General features: G+C 37.3%; 1 long non-coding RNA gene across 1 annotated transcript; it reads right to left on the reverse strand.

The window, feature by feature from the left end:
- Positions 1 to 11440: 11440 nt before the first annotated feature.
- Positions 11441 to 12106, reverse strand: LOC149209056 (uncharacterized). The gene is made up of 4 exons (XR_016252177.1): positions 11955 to 12106; positions 11809 to 11860; positions 11602 to 11670; positions 11441 to 11494 (listed from the first exon to the last, which is right to left on the reverse strand). It is a non-coding gene; the product is annotated as an uncharacterized LOC149209056 (long non-coding RNA).
- Between the last annotated feature and the right edge of the window lie 8209 nt (positions 12107 to 20315).

Consider the following 20315-nt stretch of genomic DNA (forward strand, 5'->3'; position numbering starts at 1 on the left):
GTTCTGGTAATACCGGTGTACAGAAATTACATTGAGTGATAATATCGTCGAAACTTGTGATTACTAGTGAGTTGGTCACTTGGAAGAAATGATTCAGTGATTTGGCCGGGAATGAGCAATGTATTAAGTTCTTCGATTCAAGTTCCCTAGACAGATTAAGAGGCTTTTTGATCTCGAAAAAGGGCTAAGGAGGGTATTTATGTGAAAATGAAACCACATCACAGGGATTTGATCCATATAAGTTTATAACTGACCAGCGTACTACTTTTATGAATAAGTTCCTTAGCTTGATTACTGAAAATCAATAAATTAGGGTTGATTTACACTCTTAGATTCAATAGGCTAGAGTATATTAGCTACACAGGATTCGAATCTTCACATTGCAATGGGATTTTGATAAAGACCAACCCAAAATGTTTAGCAGAAATGATATGAAGATTTTTAAGAATATCGATTAGTGATAAATCGTGCTACAGGCATTAACTTAGCATCAGCCCTAGATTTGACGTTCACCTCTGCCTGCCAGATCTTTTGTGTGTCTTGCGTTTTACATCTCACGCAAATTTGCAAGGCATTTTTTTCACACCTCACCTCCAAAATCCAACCTACATATCTTTTAGATCCTTAGGTTCGTGTGATTTACTGCATGCGAGTTCGTAAATAGCCACACTAAGTACTGAGTGGAGGGTGGCCTTTTTAATCGCTATTACCAAAATGTTCCTTGAAAGGACAGCCTCAAATTTAAAATAACAGCGTTTGGACTCTGCAGGGATCATTTAGCATGGCTCATTTAATCTACAAACTTTTAAAATATTAAAATGGATAAGAAGAAAGAAGAAATAAATTATTTTAACCTCCATGAGGCTAAAGATAGCTTATGAGACAGATTGCTTCTTCATCTGCTTGATGGATTTGGTCTTTTTTCTGTGAAGCTTCAAAATAAATGCTCCGAGCTTCTCGACAAACCCAAGAGCTAGCTAGCTACCAGCGTATCTGCATAACTTTCCCTGTGTCTTTGAAGGCCTCACATTCTAAAATGAGATGTTTTTCTGTTTACACTTTTTCAGAGGAACAAAAAAATGCATATTCTTTCCTCCCACACTTCCTTTGGCCTTTTCCAGCGCCCTGTTATTATCTGTCAATTTAAAATAACAAAAACTCCAACAGAAGTAGAGTCAGCACAATAAAACCAAAACACTGAAACTGAGCTTATGATCATGTCAATCGTTTCTGGTGACCTATGAAACAGAGAATTCTTGGCTAAAGGAAAGGTCGATCATTACGAGGCACCGTGACAAAAAACGGAGCACGTGGAACGGAATCGTGATAATATGCGTAGGACAACATATTCATTTGATTAAATTTTCTATATTCTGTTTAACATACCATTGTGTCTCTGGGAGAAGAAGAATGCTTCAGGTTGGAGAACAAAAGCAGACAAGTCTCATCATACGATGTAGTGCCTCGAAATAAAATTTTAACAGTAAAACATACACCAGAGATTTGAGGTTGATGGTTCAAGCGACAAAGATGCATGCATGGTATGTACATTTCGCGTCAACATCATTCGTGTGAAATTCAAAATTTTATTGTATTGCACAGGAAACATATGTAGCTTTTAGTGCAACTAATGCTTTTCAAGGCCACGCTGGTGTAATTTGCACAGGGAACATAGATAGCTTATAATTCTCAAATAAATTGCAGAAATAAATATAAAGATGCAAACTATATTGACCATACACATTTGCATAGGAATTATCTAGATGCGGCAGGATTGAAAGACTGCGAATTGCGGTGAATAATAATAGTAAGAGAAAATAAAAGAAACATAATAGTTGGGAGTTAACCATTCTTTATAAAAATGACCGTAATAACTGGGTGAGATAACTTGGAAATGAAGAAAAATGGACTTAAAAATCTGCCTTGTTCAACCTTTTTGTGAGGGGAGAAACTGGCAGGTTGAATCTCAACATTGCCGTAATTTTTTCACAGTTGGTGTTGCTCAATAAGATGAGATTGTGAGAATGAATGAATCGATGCGCGAGGAAAATTAAAATGTGGCATAGCGGGGAGAGTAACAACTATAAAAAATTAGAGTATTAATAAGGGTATCTAGATGGTTGAGAAAGGTGTCGGAGCTAGGCTGTAATTGTTAGTTCGGCAAGGTTCATGTGTTAAAGTACATCAACAAGAGGCCCTTCCATCGTGTGGCATTACTTTAGCGAGAAAAGAATAATTATTAAGTTGAAGATATGCTGAAACTAATCTTGCATTCAAGGTAAGACAATCTTTTAAAATCTTACAAATCCAACCTTGGCTTTTTGGGAAACACTACCATGTCATGAGGTGGGTGTCACACTTCAGTTGTGGAAATTTGGATCACTACATTGCACCCTCATCTTATCCTATAGTGCATCTTCATTTTACCCTATGTACATATTGGGTTTTCCCTAACAAAATGGTAGGCAAACAATGCTTCAAAAAAGGAGACCGAATGTATTCTTATGGTAGAAAAACAATGCTTCAAAGAAGGTGACCCAATTTATTTCCATGGGTGGGTAAGCATGTTACGACAATAAAACAAGTACATAGATCTATTTTCATGGGTGGGTAAGCATGTTCCGACAATAAAACAAGTACATAGATCTATTTTCATGGGTGGGTAAGCATGTTCCGACAATAAAACAAGTACATAGATCTAGGACATTGAAATATTCAATTACATGGAATATCCAATTACAATTACATGGAATATCCAATGTGGGCTAGAGCGGAGTAACCAAGTAATCTTACGGGCATTGGAAACCTTGTTTGGATCATGATGGAGGTGGCATCAAGAACATGACAGTGTACCAAAGATTATGATGTGGGTAAAATCCTTTAGCTTAGTTGCCCTCATCTTATCTTATAGTGCATCTTCATTTTACCCTATGTACATATTGTGTTTTCCCTAACAAAATGGTAGGCAAACAATGCTTAAAAAAGGAGACTGAATGTATTTTTATGGTAGACAAACAATGCTTCAAAGAAGGTGACCCAATTTATTTTACCCTATGTACATATTGAGTTTTCCCTAACAATTTTCCCTAACAAAATGGTAGGCAAACAATGCTTCAAAAAAGGAGACCGAATGTATTCTTATGGTAGAAAAACAATGCTTCAAAGAAGGTGACCCAATTTATTTCGATGGGTGGGTAAGCATGTTATGACAGTAAAACAAGTACATAGATCTATTTACAAAATGGTAGGCAAACAATGCTTCAAAAAAGGAGACCGAATGTATTCTTATGGTAGAAAAACAATGCTTCAAAGAAGGTGACCCAATTTATTGCTTCAAAAAAGGAGACCGAATGTATTCTTATGGTAGAAAAACAATGCTTCAAAGAAGGTGACCCAATTTATTTCGATGGGTGGGTAAGCATGTTATGACAATAAAACAATGCTTAAAAAAGGAGACTGAATGTATTTTTATGGTAGACAAACAGTGCTTCAAAGAAGGTGACCCAATTTATTTTACCCTATGTACATATTGAGTTTTCCCTAACAATTTTCCCTAACAAAATGGTAGGCAAACAATGCTTCAAAAAAGGAGACCGAATGTATTCTTATGGTAGAAAAACAATGCTTCAAAGAAGGTGACCCAATTTATTTCGATGGGTGGGTAAGCATGTTATGACAATAAAACAAGTACATAGATCTATTTACAAAATGGTAGGCAAACAATGCTTCAAAAAAGGAGACCGAATGTATTCTTATGGTAGAAAAACAATGGTTCAAAGAAGGTGACCCAATTTATTTCGATGGGTGGGTAAGCATGTTATGACAATAAAACAAGTACATAGATCTATTTTCATGGGTGGGTTAGCATAACAAGTACGTAGATCTAGGACATTGAAATATTCAATTACATGGAATATCCAATGTGAGCTAGGGAGGAGTAACCCAGTAATCTTACGGGTATTGGAAACCTTGTTTGGACCATGATGGAGGTGGATGACAGTGTACCAAAAATTATGATGTGGGTAAAATCCTTTAGCTTAGTTGGGGCCTGGAAATATTGAACTTGTCTTCTTTACGATGATTAGAAACAACCTTACCATGATTAGAAACAACCAAAGGTACATAATTGAACTTTGCTATTCCACTACCAGAGGCTCAACCACCAAAAAGGTCTTCAAATAGATTGAGCTTACACTATAAATATTCTAAGGTACTCTTTTTTGCCCACTTAAGCCCCCCATCTTCAAGCACTGACATACTATACCTCCACCCCCATCCTCAAGCAATGACATACGGCACCACATGTGAATTTTTACAATGCAAGGATGATGGTCTCTGTCTTTGTGGATACCTCCATTCCCATCCTCAAGCAATGGCATGCTACACTAATTGTGAAATGTCACAATGCAAGGGATGATGTTCTTCGTCTTTGTGGATTGTTGAAACTCAGGGAAGCAGTGTTCGTTATAACATATATACATTTTGCAACATAATTTGACACATCGTTTATATAAGGTTGTGAAATTTATGTAAATTATATGTTCATTATCAATTTGATTTTCCAAATACATCCTAAAAGTCAAATGGTGTCCTATAAGACATTAAATTTTAGGATTGCTTATCATTGGTTTCTTGCAACAATAGTGGTGGTGTTTTCTTTAAGGATCAAATATATTATATCGATGTAAAGAATTCTAGTTGTCTATTTTAGTTTGACAAATTTATTGATATAGAGATGAATGTTGATTAAAAACCATTGATTAAAATATATATTTTTTTCAATAGTCATTTTGTGTGAAATTTTACTTCTAAGAAATACTTGATTTTTTTAATGACAATTTTTGTGAAATAGCTTGTAATGAAAATTTGAATTTGATCTCTAGCTAAATGGTATAGAATAAAAAATTAAACTTGATCTTAATCCGTTGAAAACTAAATATTGTTTTATGATGTTGCAATTTTTTTACCCTTTTTTGTCATATTTTGCAATCTAATGTATATATTAATGAAAACATTATTATTGTAGTTTTTTCACTATTAAAAAATGATAATGGCCAGGAAAATATATTTTTAAGTAATTACCAATTTTATTTTTTAAAATGATAATGGCCAGGAAAATATATTTTTTCAAGTAATTACCAATTTATTTTTTTAATGAAAAAGTACAGTCAAGATCACAAAAGCAGGAAACATTTAACATGGTCCATCCATTAAAGAGTAAATATGACAAGTAAAAATATATCATATGCTCTTTATTATTGCAATAATAAAATATCTAACAAAACTAGAGCCATCTCCATAAATGGATGAATTGAATTTAGGCATACATTCACGTCAATTGAATTTGTAACTTATGATAAAGGTGGTTCGGACCATTCCGTAAAGAGTGAAAACATATCACATGCTCTTTATTAACACAATAAAAAAGAACCTGGAAAAAGTACACAATGATTTCCATGTTACATCTCTTATAAAGGAAAAGAGGAAAAATGGATATGTGTGCAATAGTGGCAAAGTCAAGGAGGAGGTAGAGGGGAAAAACCATTTTTAGATGAGTAACAACGAAGTGATGCTAACGATTTCATCGAAATGATTGAGAAGGGCGTGGGAATGAGCATGCGATTGTTTTTATTTATTTATAAGATTATATAGTTAGCTATATCATCAAAGTCCTTTACATTTTCATTACATACACTTGTTTATGAACAAATTAATAATTAAACAAGGGAAGCTGCGAGGCAGCGAGTCCCTGCATGAAGTTAATATTTAAGGTCTAAGCCAGTTCGAATACCAGTCGCAGCAGTTTAGCTTGTTTACTCCGAAGGATTCTAGTTAGCATTCAAGCAAGCAGCACTAGGAACAGAGGCCATAGAGACAGAAGCAGGGGCATACCAGCCATCAGATCCAAATCCCATGCCCGTGGGGGCAATTTTTGGTTATTAAGGTAAAGCCTTAGCCCACAAGCGTATTAGTGACTCCGTGTGCAGGAGTATGGCAGAGTCAAAGATTGACGCTTCATTGATCATGAAGTTAACATTTAAGGTCTAAGCCAGTTCGAATACCAGTCGCAGCAGTTTAGCTTGTTTACTCCGAAGGATTCTAGTTAGCATTCAAGCAAGCAGCACTAGGAACAGAGGCCATATATATATGCTTCGATTGCAGTTGCAAATATCCCCTATCATGCAGATCATCTAGTTTACCGAGATCCAGCAGTAGCAGTTACGGAAGGCAGAGGAATTAGTTGGGTCGAGTGCTCCCAGGGTTGACCTGGGCAACTCACATACTATGGTGAATTTCTATAGAATCTCCTGCAGTGAGCAATAGCAACGGACCTACAGCAATTCCTGCTCCTGTATCTAGGAACGACAGACATAACGTACATTGGGCACACAACTGCAATACATAAATCACACAACTGCAATAGAAATAGTCACATGAGCACTATATACCAAAGATCTGAACATTATTGAATAACTAACTTGCAGAGAATCATCATCAATTCAAGATACACCAGTTTATGTTGCTAGCCCAAAATCACACAACTGCAATAGAAATAGTGACATGAGCACTATATACCAAAGATCTGAATATTATTGAATAACTAACTTGCAGAGAATCATCATCAATTCAAGACACGAGTAACATGAAAACCGCCGTGAAGCGTACATTTGACCTTGAAAATAAGCATTTCTTATGACAGACTGTAACATGTGAAGAATACAAGACAAGCACAAATGCTAACAATTAGGAAATTAGTGCGGCAGCCGAGCAGAGACGATAGAAGCATAAAAAATGCGAGTTGCACCACCATGGCGGACCCAAATGCATATTTGAAGCATCTGTCGTACACCTGTAACAGAGAAGGAAGCGGGGAAATAAGACAATGCGTAAGATAATGCAAAAGAGATGTTATTGTTTTTTTGGTTTCTTTTTTCTTTGTCTTTCGACTTTTACGATGTCAATAATCAGAAGAGTCATGAGAACAAGTGCTAAGAGAAACAATGCCGCGAGTTGAGTAAGTTGGCTTATGCTAATGGATTCCATGTTATGTGAAGCGGGGAGATGTATGTGAATATCCAGGTGCAGAAGAGGCCAATTTATAAAAAAGTTCAACGTGTTTGTAAGGTGGTTTTAAGTGTGAATGGAGCTAAAATACTTGAAGCTCGGATGGAGCAGGGCAGTATTTAATGGTCGGCATAAAACGAAAAGCTTACGTTAAGTGAGCAATCGGTGCAATTAAGTGGTCGATATGACATGGGGAGCAAATGGCATATGGAATGATGTATGTGGCGGCAGAAGTAAATGCGAAATTAGGTGATGTATCTGACATCGGGCAATCTTGGTGGTAGATTGGGTCCGACAGGAGATCTATGTCAATATCTAGGTGCAGAAATCTTGAAGATCAGATTGGAGCAGGCCAGTATTTAATGATGGGCATAAAACGAAGACCTTACGTTAAGCGAGCGATCGGTGCAATTAGGTGATCGATCTGACATGGGGAGCAAATGGCATATGGAATGATGGATGTGGCGGCAGTAGTAAATGCGAAATTAGGTGGCTGTGGCCAGTGTGCCCACAAGAAGAGCATCTTAACCAGCCAAATTTCTTGAAGATAGCCCCTTTGAGCCTGTTGCGGTAGATTAAATATGCTGCTGTTATAGAAGACAGTAGGGCAGCTGCGAGGGGTCTTGGTTTTTCTAAATTGTGGTGCAATGGCTTGCAAAAACCCAACCTCGGTGGAAGAAATGTAGTTCAAAGTCATTGATTTTGATAGAGATATCACAGATGATGACATGCTTAAGTTATGTTTTTCATAAAACATGGAGTACTGCCACATATCAAGAAAAATTTAAGTATCAAAGATGATGAAAAGAAACAAAACAGAGCATAAGAGAAATCATTCAAAACTACACCCACAAAAGAATCTTGGTATCGAACAGAACATACACAAAATCTAGACGCATATACAGAGGAACCCACTCAGCATACCCAGACCGATGTAGAGAGATCTGAACGTATTTCTATTTGCAGAACACAATATTCTGCATTCTCACCAGTATATGAAAATGGCACAATAAGGAGCTTTCTTTCTTTTCATTCCAGTAGAAAATAAATGCCCAAAGGAACAATGCCTAGATATCCTAACTGAATGCAAGGTTTAAAAGTTTGACCTGAGTCCATATTTCAAAGTAGAGTCACCAACTATGCTAGGGGTATGGATGTTTATATTGCTGCTGTGCGATGGACAACTTTGCCATCCTCTCTTACTGGTGCATGTTGCAGGAGTTGAACACGACTTATCATTTAGAAGACAGTTTCTGTGTCATTTGAGCTAAAGCAGCTTAAAAATACATTCTTTAAAATACTCTACAATAACATTATTCATTTATAGTTAGGGAACAACGGGGTCCTGCCTTGGAGCCCCCTATGGACACTTGCTTTAGTCTTAGCCTTCTTGGTCCAGCAGAGAAACTCGCCTTAAGAGAGTCTCCATTGGAGGTTAGGAAAACAGAAGGTAAGGTATAGAAGGTAAAGAAGGGTTTGTTAACTACGGTACTCTCTGAGTTCGCCTAGCTGAATTAGCTATGGCATGCATTGCCCAAAAAGAATGTGGTAATGGATTAAATAATAATAATCCATGAAACAAGATTTGGTTGTCATTTTGCCAAACAGTGAGGGGGCCTTTTACATCCTTCTTTGTGTTCTATCTTTGGCTCATGGATGCCTAGTGTTACAACTTGACACAATCAAATAAACAAATATTTATTTCTAAATGTACAATATATTTCAGTTTACTTACTGCATTTTGAGGTTGAACACTCTTGAAGATATGTAAATTTTTCACGATGAAAATTATAACATGTAATTTTTTTAATGGTTAATCAACAACAATTGAAAAACAAAGGCATGCAGTCAGTCCCTGGCAAGAAACAGAGCTTCAAAAGGAAAAAGTTGGATGTTACATGGCATATAATGCACTAGGGACAATAAGGGGGAAGAGTATCACAACTAAAATCCCAAACGATCTTGTAAATGTACATGTATTACTTAAGCTGATGAGCCAGTGCAAAATAAGCTGGTGAGCCAAGTTCCATTGAGGCCTGGGTGCCTATGTGTATAAAATGTGTTAGGCTAATGGGACAGAGTATTTATGAATTTTAAAGGCCAAAGTCCCTATGTTATCAAGCCAGAGACAGCGTGGTAAAACACCAGTGAGCCTAACAAACAATGTAAATGTACTAGAATTAACACAATAACACCATGGTGAGCCTAACAAACAATGTAAATGTACTGAGATTAACACCATGGCTGTAAAATGAGACAAAAAGAAGAGGGCTAAAAGTCCACAATTGGAAAAGTGTCTTGAAAAATTATAATATACCATGAAAAATATAAAGCAAAGTGTACCATGCCTATAAAAAGTGGTTCTCCCATTCAGAGAGATATACCATGAAAAATATAAAGCAAAGTGTACCATGACTATAGAAAGTGGTTCTTCCATTCAGAGAGATATGGATCGTTGGAAACAAGTGTCCTGTGAAGTCCTAAAAGGTATCTAAAAGCCCCTGAAGACAGTAGAAACTCTTAGAGCCACAGTACTTTCGACATCTCTGACCTGCCGAGTTAGTCACCCTAAAACTAGTGGCACAGCCTGAAGAACTACAAGTGCAAAAAAGAGGTAAACTATTAAGAAGAATGATAAAAAAATAATTACTATATTCCTTAACCAAGTGAAACGCCTGTAAATAAAGGCTAGCAAACCCTCTTCCTGCTTTATGTTCACCCCAGAATTGGAAAATAACAGATCTCTATACCCCAATACTGTTGAACTACACAGAGCAATCCGTTTCCTCACCATTCATCCTACCACTACCCCAACATAAATTTGACTTGGGGTTTCTTCCATGACCTCTATGTTAAGCTAACCTAATTTAACTTGCATCAACGTTCAGGAAGGTTATATTAATCAAAATTGTGGACATCATCTTAGTATTGAAGATAGTGGCAATTTTTAGAATTGTTAGCACCTTACGTCAATCAATCGCACAAAATGAATCTACCTTGGAATTACAGTGACAAAAATTCACCTCAAAATGATCAATGGTTACCATGCTACTTTCTGAAAATACAAGCAATGGGGGATAATGACACCGCAGAGCATATGCTAGACCCAGAAAAAGACTCAACCCATGAATTTATGATGTTTGAGAACTTCAATTGTGAAAAACAGGCATAAGAAATATAGGCACAAACAGATTATATATTATCATACCAAGCAATTGAAACAAGAGGTTGAGAAAAGTACAGATCCAAAAGAGCATCTATGCTCAACCATTGTGATGTGAGCTGGTTGTTTGTCGTATTTTTCCTGGACTAAAAGAGTTGGACTAAGGGTGTTTTAGAATTTCACTTATGAGAATAAGACACAAGGCATATGTGAACAAACAAATAACAGATTATCATACCAAGCCATTGAAACAAGTGGTTGAAAAAGTAAAAAATCCAAAAGAACATCTATGCATAACAATATAAAGCTGCTTCAGCCATGTGATGTAAGTTTGTTGTCTTTTCCCTTTAGAAAGGTTGGACTATGTGCTAGGAATTCAATTATGAAAACAGCACAAGGCATATAGGCACAAGCAGATTACAAATTATCGTACTAATCAATTGAAAAAAGATCTTGGAAAAGTACGAATCCCACAGAGCATCTTCAACCATATGCCATATGCGTGGTTGCTTGAGCCCTGTGATGTGAACTTGTTATGAAATAAGGTACAAGGCACATGACCACAAACAGATTTTCTATTACCATACCAAGCAATTGAAGAGGTTGAAAAAGTACAAATCCAAAAGACCATTTATGTTCAACCATATGCTGGTTGAGCCCTGTGACGTGAGCTGTTTGTTTGTGTCTCTGCCCTTAGATTGGGGAAGTTTTAGAACTTCACTGCTAAGCTTTAAATAGATATTTTTGAGCAAATTTTTATGTAATTTTTTACTCCATTAAATAGTTCTATTGTCTGTCAACATTGTAATCCTATTGCTAGTAATATGGGAACTTGGAAGGTCAATATGTGGAGAAAGTCCCCTGATATGGAGGCCATGTTCAGTAGATAGGGCCGAGAACGGTGTTTATAGGATTCTTGGCTAGAAGACAAAAAAATTTACAAATATCAAAAATACCCAATTGTGACTTTGCTTACATCCTAATATCTCCTACTGGGTCTCTCCAAGATGTAAACAAAAATATGTTATCCTATTAAGATCACCTCAATCTATGAAAGTGTTATCCAATACGATCAGACTTCAAGAGAAGTATTGTTCAATTTGCGTGGTGCTGGAACATGAATATTAATCAATCCCTACACGGTTTGATTGTGTTGGATTCCTGGCTTAGCATCTCATAACATAAATATTCGCAATTTGTTTAGGAAGCATAAGCATAGAGAAAGAAACTGTACCAGAGTCTCCAAAGACTTCTTGTATGTCTCTCCTGTGATGGATGCCACAACACTGATGTTACTTTTTGTCATGTAGAAATTCAGCAAACTATGGAACCTTCTCTTATTTAAGAATTCAAATAGCATTTTTCATGCTCACCTTCCAAATTAGGAAAACGGGTTTGCCTTCTCTGCCTACCAATTTCTGGAGTATTTTTCTTCTCAAACCCTGCATTCAAAATAGCCAACATACAAACCACCGAGTTTTCATCAAATTCTCCTAACAAATCCGTTTGTTGAACAACTATAACATATCAAACTTGTCTCGTTTTTAAAAATCACGGAGATAGATAGAGAGTGACAGGACCTTCAGCTGCTGTGCAATAAGAATCCCTGGATACAGCCTGCACTGCTCCAATCTGCCATTAAAGTCACTTTCAGCTCTCTGGTAAGAACAGAGCATATAGATACAGAGCTTTTAAAGAAGAAGTGCTGGCTTTAATTAGGACTCACCCCTGCAGCTTTCACGAAACTCTCAGTTACACGATTCAGCAGAGGATGACCCAAATCGAAAAGGGATTGCCCGTCAAATTTCTTCAGATCATTCAGAAGACAATATGTGAGCTGTTTGTATCAAGAAGACAAGAATTAATTGGCCGTCTATTAACCGTGTTATTTTTCAACCAAGTAATTTATTATATTTAAACATAAATTGAAGTTCATTAAAATTATTAGTAAAGTGAATATGCCGGTTAGAAGCATGCACAAAGAAACGTGGCCACATGTTAGCAACGTAAAGTGTCTTCTCGTACACAAGACCAACTAAACAGCAAGAACCAACTGCTGCAAGCTGTGGTTTTGTGGACCAAGCATTTGTCACAAGAGACATAAATCCCTCTTGAACTTACGATCTTAGCATCGTTGTTCCCTTTTCACTGTTGTGACTGTGATTACCTTCAGGCTCTGTCAACCTAGCCCTCTCTCTCTGAATGTCTCATCTATCCGGCCTCTGCTCTCCCTGAGGTGTATTTCTAGGCTTTTGTTGAAAGATTCGTGTAGCAGCCACTGTCTTATCTCTCTAATGTCCCATCCTCTGATCTGTCTCATGTCCCAGCTCTGTGATCGTTCTGGGACCGGTTCTGTTCTCGCTTGACAAGCTGCTTTCGCTTGCCTGTAACCCTGCCTGCATACAGATATTGCTGAGGATAGCTCTCTCTGTTCACTCATGCTTGCTGCTTAAGACTCTCTTTTCCCTCTCAGTCCGTGGGCGCTATCGGTTCACACCCTTCCCTTCAGTGATCTTGCAATTCCCATTGCCAAACCCTAATACCCCTTGGCCAGAACCACAACCACTGCACTGAACCGCACACCAGGAACTAAGCTTTCTCATTGCATCCGGTTAAGGCAGGAAAATAGCATGGTTCCATAGCGTAAAGCTTAGTTAAGCCAGCGGAGTTCACACCCCTAGGCTGTGCGCTGCAGGTGGCCCTATCTGTCTATGCGCCCCGGACAGATACAACTGATTTCTTCAGACAGAAAGCATTGACAGGATATGCCCTGCCCCCTGCCTTAGAGGAAGTAATAACCTGCTAGATTCACCGAATCGTCTTGATGTGTTCGGAGATAAAAGACTATCCTATCCTACCAGCGTAGGAATTGGTTTGGAATGCAGCGCCGGAACACAGACATATATAGAGGTAGAGGTAAGGCTCTCCTTTCATCCGTGGTCTATTCACATCTATCAACGATGGATGCCCCTTCCCCTATTGTCCACACGCCCCGCATCTTAGCCATTTTAGCCTGCAGCATCTTATCCATTTCTAGATCCAGAGCTAAAATTTCCAGGGTTGAACCATAATCTATGGAAAAAGCTGTTTACCTCATCGATAAGCCAGGGAACTTAGCTGCCTGTTAACCAGTTGATTCACCATCATCAGAAGCAACAGAGCCAATTTCATTTTGAGATTGATAGCCCCCTTCCCCTCACTGCGTCAAGAAGAACCCTAGTTGCTTCCTATAGATAGAGAGAAGTCAGCTGCCTGCACATATGCTCTGCACATACGCTGGAAACCTGCTTGGTCAATTAAATGCAGGGTTGAACCATAATCTGTGGAAAAAGCTGTTTACCTCATCGATAAGCCAGGGAACTTAGCTGCCTGTTAACCAGTTGATTCACCATCATCAGAAGCAACAGAGCCAATTTCATTTTGAGATTGATAGCCCCCTTCCCCTCACTGCGTCAAGAAGAACCCTAGTTGCTTCCTATAGATAGAGAGAAGTCTGCCAATCCGCCAGCTGCAGGCCCTGCATGCAGAACAACTGCCTGCACATACGCTCTGCAACCTTAGCATATACATATACCTGTTTACGAATTAACGAATTAATGAATTAATGCTAGCATTAACACTAGACCGTTGACGGTCAGGCATAATGAAACTGGGCGTAAATATCAACTTAACCTATGTTCGGGCCTCTTCCGCCTCGGGAAGAGGCCAAATAAGATGGGAAAGCTTCAGCGGGGAAGCAGACATAGGTTATCTGGGGAGAACACCGCACAGACCTTATACTAAGCGCCGTATAACAGACTAGGAAAACGCTAAACTAATGCTAAGTCGGGTCATAACGATTACTATAGTCCCTGCCGGATGCCAGATGGCAGGGACTAATAAAATGATGGGATGGTGATTAGTGAAATTTGTTTCTATTAATTCAAAAACAAAATTTGAATATCATTTTCTAATTTATTTGATTTTAATGTTAATAATATTAATTCAAATTAAATATTTGATTAATAATCATAATAATTTCAATTTTAATTAAGTTTTTGAATTAAAATTTATATTTCTTAATAATTTTCACGTTTATATATATGTTTGTGATTAAGTTGAATATCTATAGGTTAAGTCTCTATAATACTTGTGATTCCTCTATTATTATTGCCATTGTAGTTCTTATTGTTATTACTGTACCCCTATTGTCCCCATAGTGTTATTATTGTGCCCCATAGAAACTCACTATTGTTATTGTTGTGCCCTTATATTATTATTGTTATGTCGGCTTTGATTAAATTGTGAGACTCTTATATGTAGAGATGAGGTTTTGTCATTTGTATCATTCAGGAATGGTTCATTTGTGTAATGTAAAGGAGGTTGCCCCCTCGAAAACGTTGATTTCGAAGTTGTTGATCTATCTTTTCTATCTTTTTGTGAGCTGATTTCATAACATTTGGTATCAGAGCTTTGGATTCTAGGGTTTCGCTTCTCCAAAACAGGTCATCGTGACATTTTCAATATATTTTTTTGTTTGTTTGTTATGCTGCGACGTTTTAGAAGCTAAAAAAAACCCATTTGATTTGAAATCTCAATGATCCTCGGTTTTGAATTTCAGATCCTGTATCGCTATATTTTCGGAGATATGATCCAAGGAAGCTAGGGTTTTTGTAAGCTCCTGAATTACATCCCAAACATGTGACATTGGGAAAATCGTCATAACTTTCTATTTGAGTATCAGATTGAAATTTCGTAAGAAGTTATAGAAAGATGACAGACTTTAGTTTTCTGTGCATCGTTTTTCAGGTCTGAAGGTTGAAACAATGGCGCGTGGCACTTCATATAGGTTCGTTCTACTGAAAAAATGTATAATGAGGTCATCTTGGGAGATTGTGCATAACACTTTCTTGGAGAATTCAATTTCGATCAGACTGGTGGCATTGGAAAGATGATTCATAGGTCTACCACATTTCACAATTTTAGACCTTGGAGATCCGAAATTTTAGAGATACATCAAATTCAAAATTGAGCTCCTACAAAGTGAAAAAAGGTGTAGTTTTTTTAGAATTTTGTATAAATTTGGTTTGAAAAATTAGTTTGAAGAAATTCAAAGGGCATAATGAAGAATAATGATCATTAATTGATGCCCCGAAGAAAGAAAATGGAAACACTTAGTAAGCAATCTGAAAGCTCTAACATGACTCATGAAGAAGAAGAAATGCAACATGATATATCAAAATTACGAGACCAAGTGCAACAAATTTCACTCACAAAAAGTAACAGAAGCTAACATGGATGGTTTAAAAAAAGGCGTGGAAGATAAGATGAATGGTTTAAAGAAAGACGTGGAAGCTAAGATGGATGGTAAGAAAGACAACATTGAAGATTGGAAGAAGAACATGGAAGGTTGGAAGGAAAGTTTGACAAAGTTGGTAAAAGAAAGGGTTCCTAATGGCGAAAAGGTCGTAGAGAAAACTCATAATGAGAACAAAATAAATGTTAATCACGATTCAAAAAGTGACAACATTTAAGATTTGAAGAAAGACGTGGAAGGTTTGAAGGAAGGTTTGGCAAAGTTGCTACAAGAAAAACTTCTTAATGGTGAAAAGGTAGTAGAGAAAACTTATGATGAGAACAAAATAAATGTTAATCATGATTTCATAAACTCTAACGGTGGATTGAAGACCCACCATGTTTGAAAGATCGATATGAGGAAAATTGATGGCAAGGATTCCATAACATGGATACTACAGATGGAGCAATATTTCTATCTCCATAATGTGCAAAACACACAAGAGGTACGCATTGCAACTTTATATTTGGAACCAAATCAGTTTGTATGGTATCTGATCTGAAATGCAGAAAATTTTAGATTGTTCTCTCAATGTGTATGATGCTGAAATAGAACTTTGCTAATTATTTGTTCAATATGAATGACTTCATCACATTTGAAATTAACCGTAAATAACTTTAAACAAAGATACACAATTGACAAAATAGAAGCACCAATGTTTGGGGACGGAGTTCATCCCTCCTGGGCTACATCTCCGGGCCATGCACAAAAAGGCTAGGCCGCTCGTATTTCAATGAATAAGAGATAGGTTACATTTGCTTCCATAGTTGTGGCTATTTCCCTAGAATGGAAATGCTCTTGGACAGAGAGTTTTCACAACTTCACATGGACATTCTACTAGTGAACTTTTAGCATAATAGCAAAACAAAAGAGTCTTAAACCGCTGACTCAAACCTCGACCGAAAATGAGAATATCTCAACAACAATGCGAAAACAAATCAAACCTCCTTTACTTGACTTAGTAGTCAGATTGTCTCAGTTTCGAAATCTGGACTTTCGGTTGCTTCATTTATTGAACAGACCTCGCCAATGTCTCCGGAGCGCCTTAAAACTCTTGTCTAGGCTTTTGAGTCACTCCAATTGGTTTCCGTATGACTCTGGAAAGCTCAAACCTAACTGGCTCATGAATCCATGCTTCTCAATGCTCTGCTCTGGCGCAAAAGTTCTCTATCTGCTGCCTTCGGAAAAGCTTCAAGAAACACCTTCACACTGAATATATGTTCTCACAAGTGTGCCCGTCCTATGCTTAAAACATTCGAACCATTTATAAGATGGTGAATGCTACATTTAGCATTATTTGTTTTAACAATTTTGACGTCGGCCAATGAAATGGCTCGGCCCTTTATGACAAACCATACGATGATAAAACCACTAATCTAAACTTATCCTAAGTTCTGATTACATGGGCGCATAAACACAACTCTTATCCCAAGTTCTGTTACATTGCATATCGTATTTTACTGTTGTTTGATTATTGGACTTGCTAGAACCAGAACATAGTTTGTTAATTGTTGTTCTAACTTGGGCGAATAGAAAACCAAAGTTTGATTTGTCATGTATCGTGGCACATTTCCCATGGCCCGATAGTTGAATTGTTACTCCTCATCGCAGTATTGATAGCTTCCCTTCTGTGTTGAGAGAGTCCATTGGACCGAAAACTTGATGGCGTTGACACACCATTGCTCCGGTATTGTGAATTTGTTGCAGGCCCGGGTAGTGCTTTGTCGTGCTGCCTCATCTACAATTCGGATGGTGCCAACCTGCGCTAGTGAAGGAGCATTGTTGAATGCATACAACCACGTTGCATTGAATCTATAATGTTTTAACCGTTGTAGCGATCCCTCACAACATCGTATTGCATTGTCCTCTCTGTGTTGGCTTGGTGCCATAACCATGCTGCATTCCCGCGTTCATGGTGATGACTAACCTTCTGATGCCTTCGTGGCATTGCTGACACTGTCCAATCTCTAACGGTGATGGCCAAAACCTTGCCATATTTGGACTGATCCCTACTGACTGGGCCACCACCTCTGCGTAGACCTGTTTGTTACAACAATATTGACTTTGCCCTTACACTGCCGTGACTTTGGCATATTCATCCCGCCATATATTTTCCATTTAAATGACATAACCATACGACATTTGAATGTTGCACATGATTTGAAAACTAACATATATTTTAACAAAATGCACTATATAAAAAATAATACAACGTTATGCCAAGGTTTTGCATATGTGCTCATAACCGTTTGTTTTGAAATGCCATACATCGTATAAATGCCTTAGAACTTAGTTTCATGGTTTTTGTAATGCGACATAAATAATGAATTTAAAAACCCACCATTGGTTTTATTTGCGCTCATGCCTAATGTCACTTTTTCCATAGGTTTTTAAATCATAGTGACATGTGTTCATAACAGTGTTAAATACATGGTAATGTTTTGACATTAGGAATATATTACCATTGTTTTTTTTCGCAGGTACCCGAGAATGGACTTTTTCCTTTGAACACAATCAAGTCACGTTGTTGAGGAGGCCTTCCTTGACACATTAATTTTGCCGGATGATTTCTCCATCACTGGGAGTCCAAATGAAAAACCGTAAGAAGCGCCGGATTCAGAACAACAGACATTTCAACTTGATGTGGCTTTTGGGATGATCTATGATGACTCATTTTCTGCACAAGTCGATAACCAATTGCTACAAGGGACCATCTTGGTCATTTGAGTAAAATGTCGACTTAACTAAAATATCCAGTTTGGATCAGTATCGATGGCTTTTGTCTCGTAAATAAATTGTCACTTGGCAATTTTTACGTAAGAAATGATAACACATTATGAGGATACAAAAAGCAACTAGCCAATTGATAAATCTCAAACAAAAAGGTTCAATGATGGAGCACATTGAGGTCTTCCAAAAATTGAATATAAGGGTAAAAGGTATTCTAGAGGAACATATGATTGATGTGTTCATACGGACTTTAAATGATAACATCCAACATGAGGTTCGCCTTTGGGACCCTCATTCATTGGAGAAGGCATTCAAGTTGGCAAGAAAAATGGAAAGCAAAATTATGGCAACAAGGAAGCCTAACACTCACAACTATAAATATGGAAGTGTTGTTGCCTCTAGCCTTCCACAACCTACAAGGTTGAAACCACAACAATTAAAAGAAAAAAGAGCAAAGGGGCTTTGTTACAGTTGTGATAACAAATACACTAAAGGTCATAAGTGTGCCGAGAAGAAATTATTTTACATAGATTGTAAAGTGGAGGAAGAAAATGAACAAGAAACATCAAAAGACGAGGATATACACTAGGAACAAACCCTAGAGAAAAGAAGAAATGAATCCGACCATATCTTGTAATGCATTGGCCAGAATTAACACTCCTCAAACTATCAAGATAGAAGAACATATCAAGAATAAAAAGGTAATAATGTTGATTGATTAAGGAAGTACCCATAATTTTATTCATTGTAAGGTAGCCAAGGAATTGAATTGCTTCCTATATCCAACACCAGAGTGTCAAGTGATGGTTATAAGTGGAGAAACCATACATTTCTATGGAAAGTACCATAATATCAAGCTATCCATGGGAGAATATGTATTGAATATCCCAATGCTTTCCATTCCAATGGGTGGTGCTGATGTTGTACTAGGGTTCCAATGGCTACAATCCTTGGGTACAATAACTTTTAATTTTCAAGAACTTTTCATGAAATTTTCTTCGGAAGGAAAGGAAGTTGAATTAAGGTGTATCACAGAGAAACTGGGAAAGATAATCAATTTTAACGGAATGACAAAGCTTCTAAAGAAAGAACAACGAGGCATAATTGCACAATTATGTTCGCTAGAGGTTCCCACATCGAAATCATCTATTTCTCAAGATCTCCAAAAAGTCTTGGACACTCATTCCAAAGTATTTGAGACTCCCAAAGGCCTCCCACCTATCGGTGATCATGATCACGCTATTCATTTGATTCTAGGAAGTGTTCCTCCAAACATCAGGCCTTACAAATATCCCTATGCCCCAAAGAGTGAAATTGAACGTGTGGTTGTAGAAATGCTAGAGGCTAGTATAATTTAACCTAGTCAAAGTTCTTTCTCTGATCTAGTAGTGTTGGTGCACAAGAAGGATGGGTCATGGTGCATGTGTCCGGATTATAGGGAGCTCAACGAGCTCACTATTAAAGATAAATTTCCTATTCCTGTCATTGATGAATTATTGGATGAATTGCATGGATCAATTACTTCACCAAGTTGGATTTTCATTCACGATATCATAAAATCGTAATGAAGTCTGAAGACATTCCAAAAAAACACTTAGAACTCATGAGGGTCATTATGAATTTTTGGTCATGCCTTTTCGCCTTGCCAATGCACCTTCTACATTTCAAGGTTTGATGAATTCCATTTTCAAACCCTTCCTTAGAAAATTTGATTTAGTAGTTTTTGATGATATACTAATCTACAAGAAGTTTTGGAAGGATCATGTTCAACATGTTGATAGGGTGCACAAAGTATTGGAGGAGAAACAATTATATGCAGAAAGCTCAAAATATTTCTTTGGAGTACAAGAGGTGGAATATCCGGGTCATATTGTATCTCATGAAGGTGTTAAGGTAGACCCTAGAAAAATTAAAGCCATTAAGGAATGAAAAACCCCCACATCCATAAAGCATATGCAAGGATTTCTTGGGTTTATAGGGTATTATCTCAAGTTTGCTAAGTGTTATCACTGAAAATGCTGT

The sequence above is a fragment of the Pinus tabuliformis genome, chromosome 1_2 (genome assembly GCF_031772625.1).
Source record: "Pinus tabuliformis cultivar Carrire ecotype Pingquan chromosome 1_2, CPIR1, whole genome shotgun sequence".
NCBI classification, from domain to species: domain Eukaryota; kingdom Viridiplantae; phylum Streptophyta; class Pinopsida; order Pinales; family Pinaceae; genus Pinus; species Pinus tabuliformis.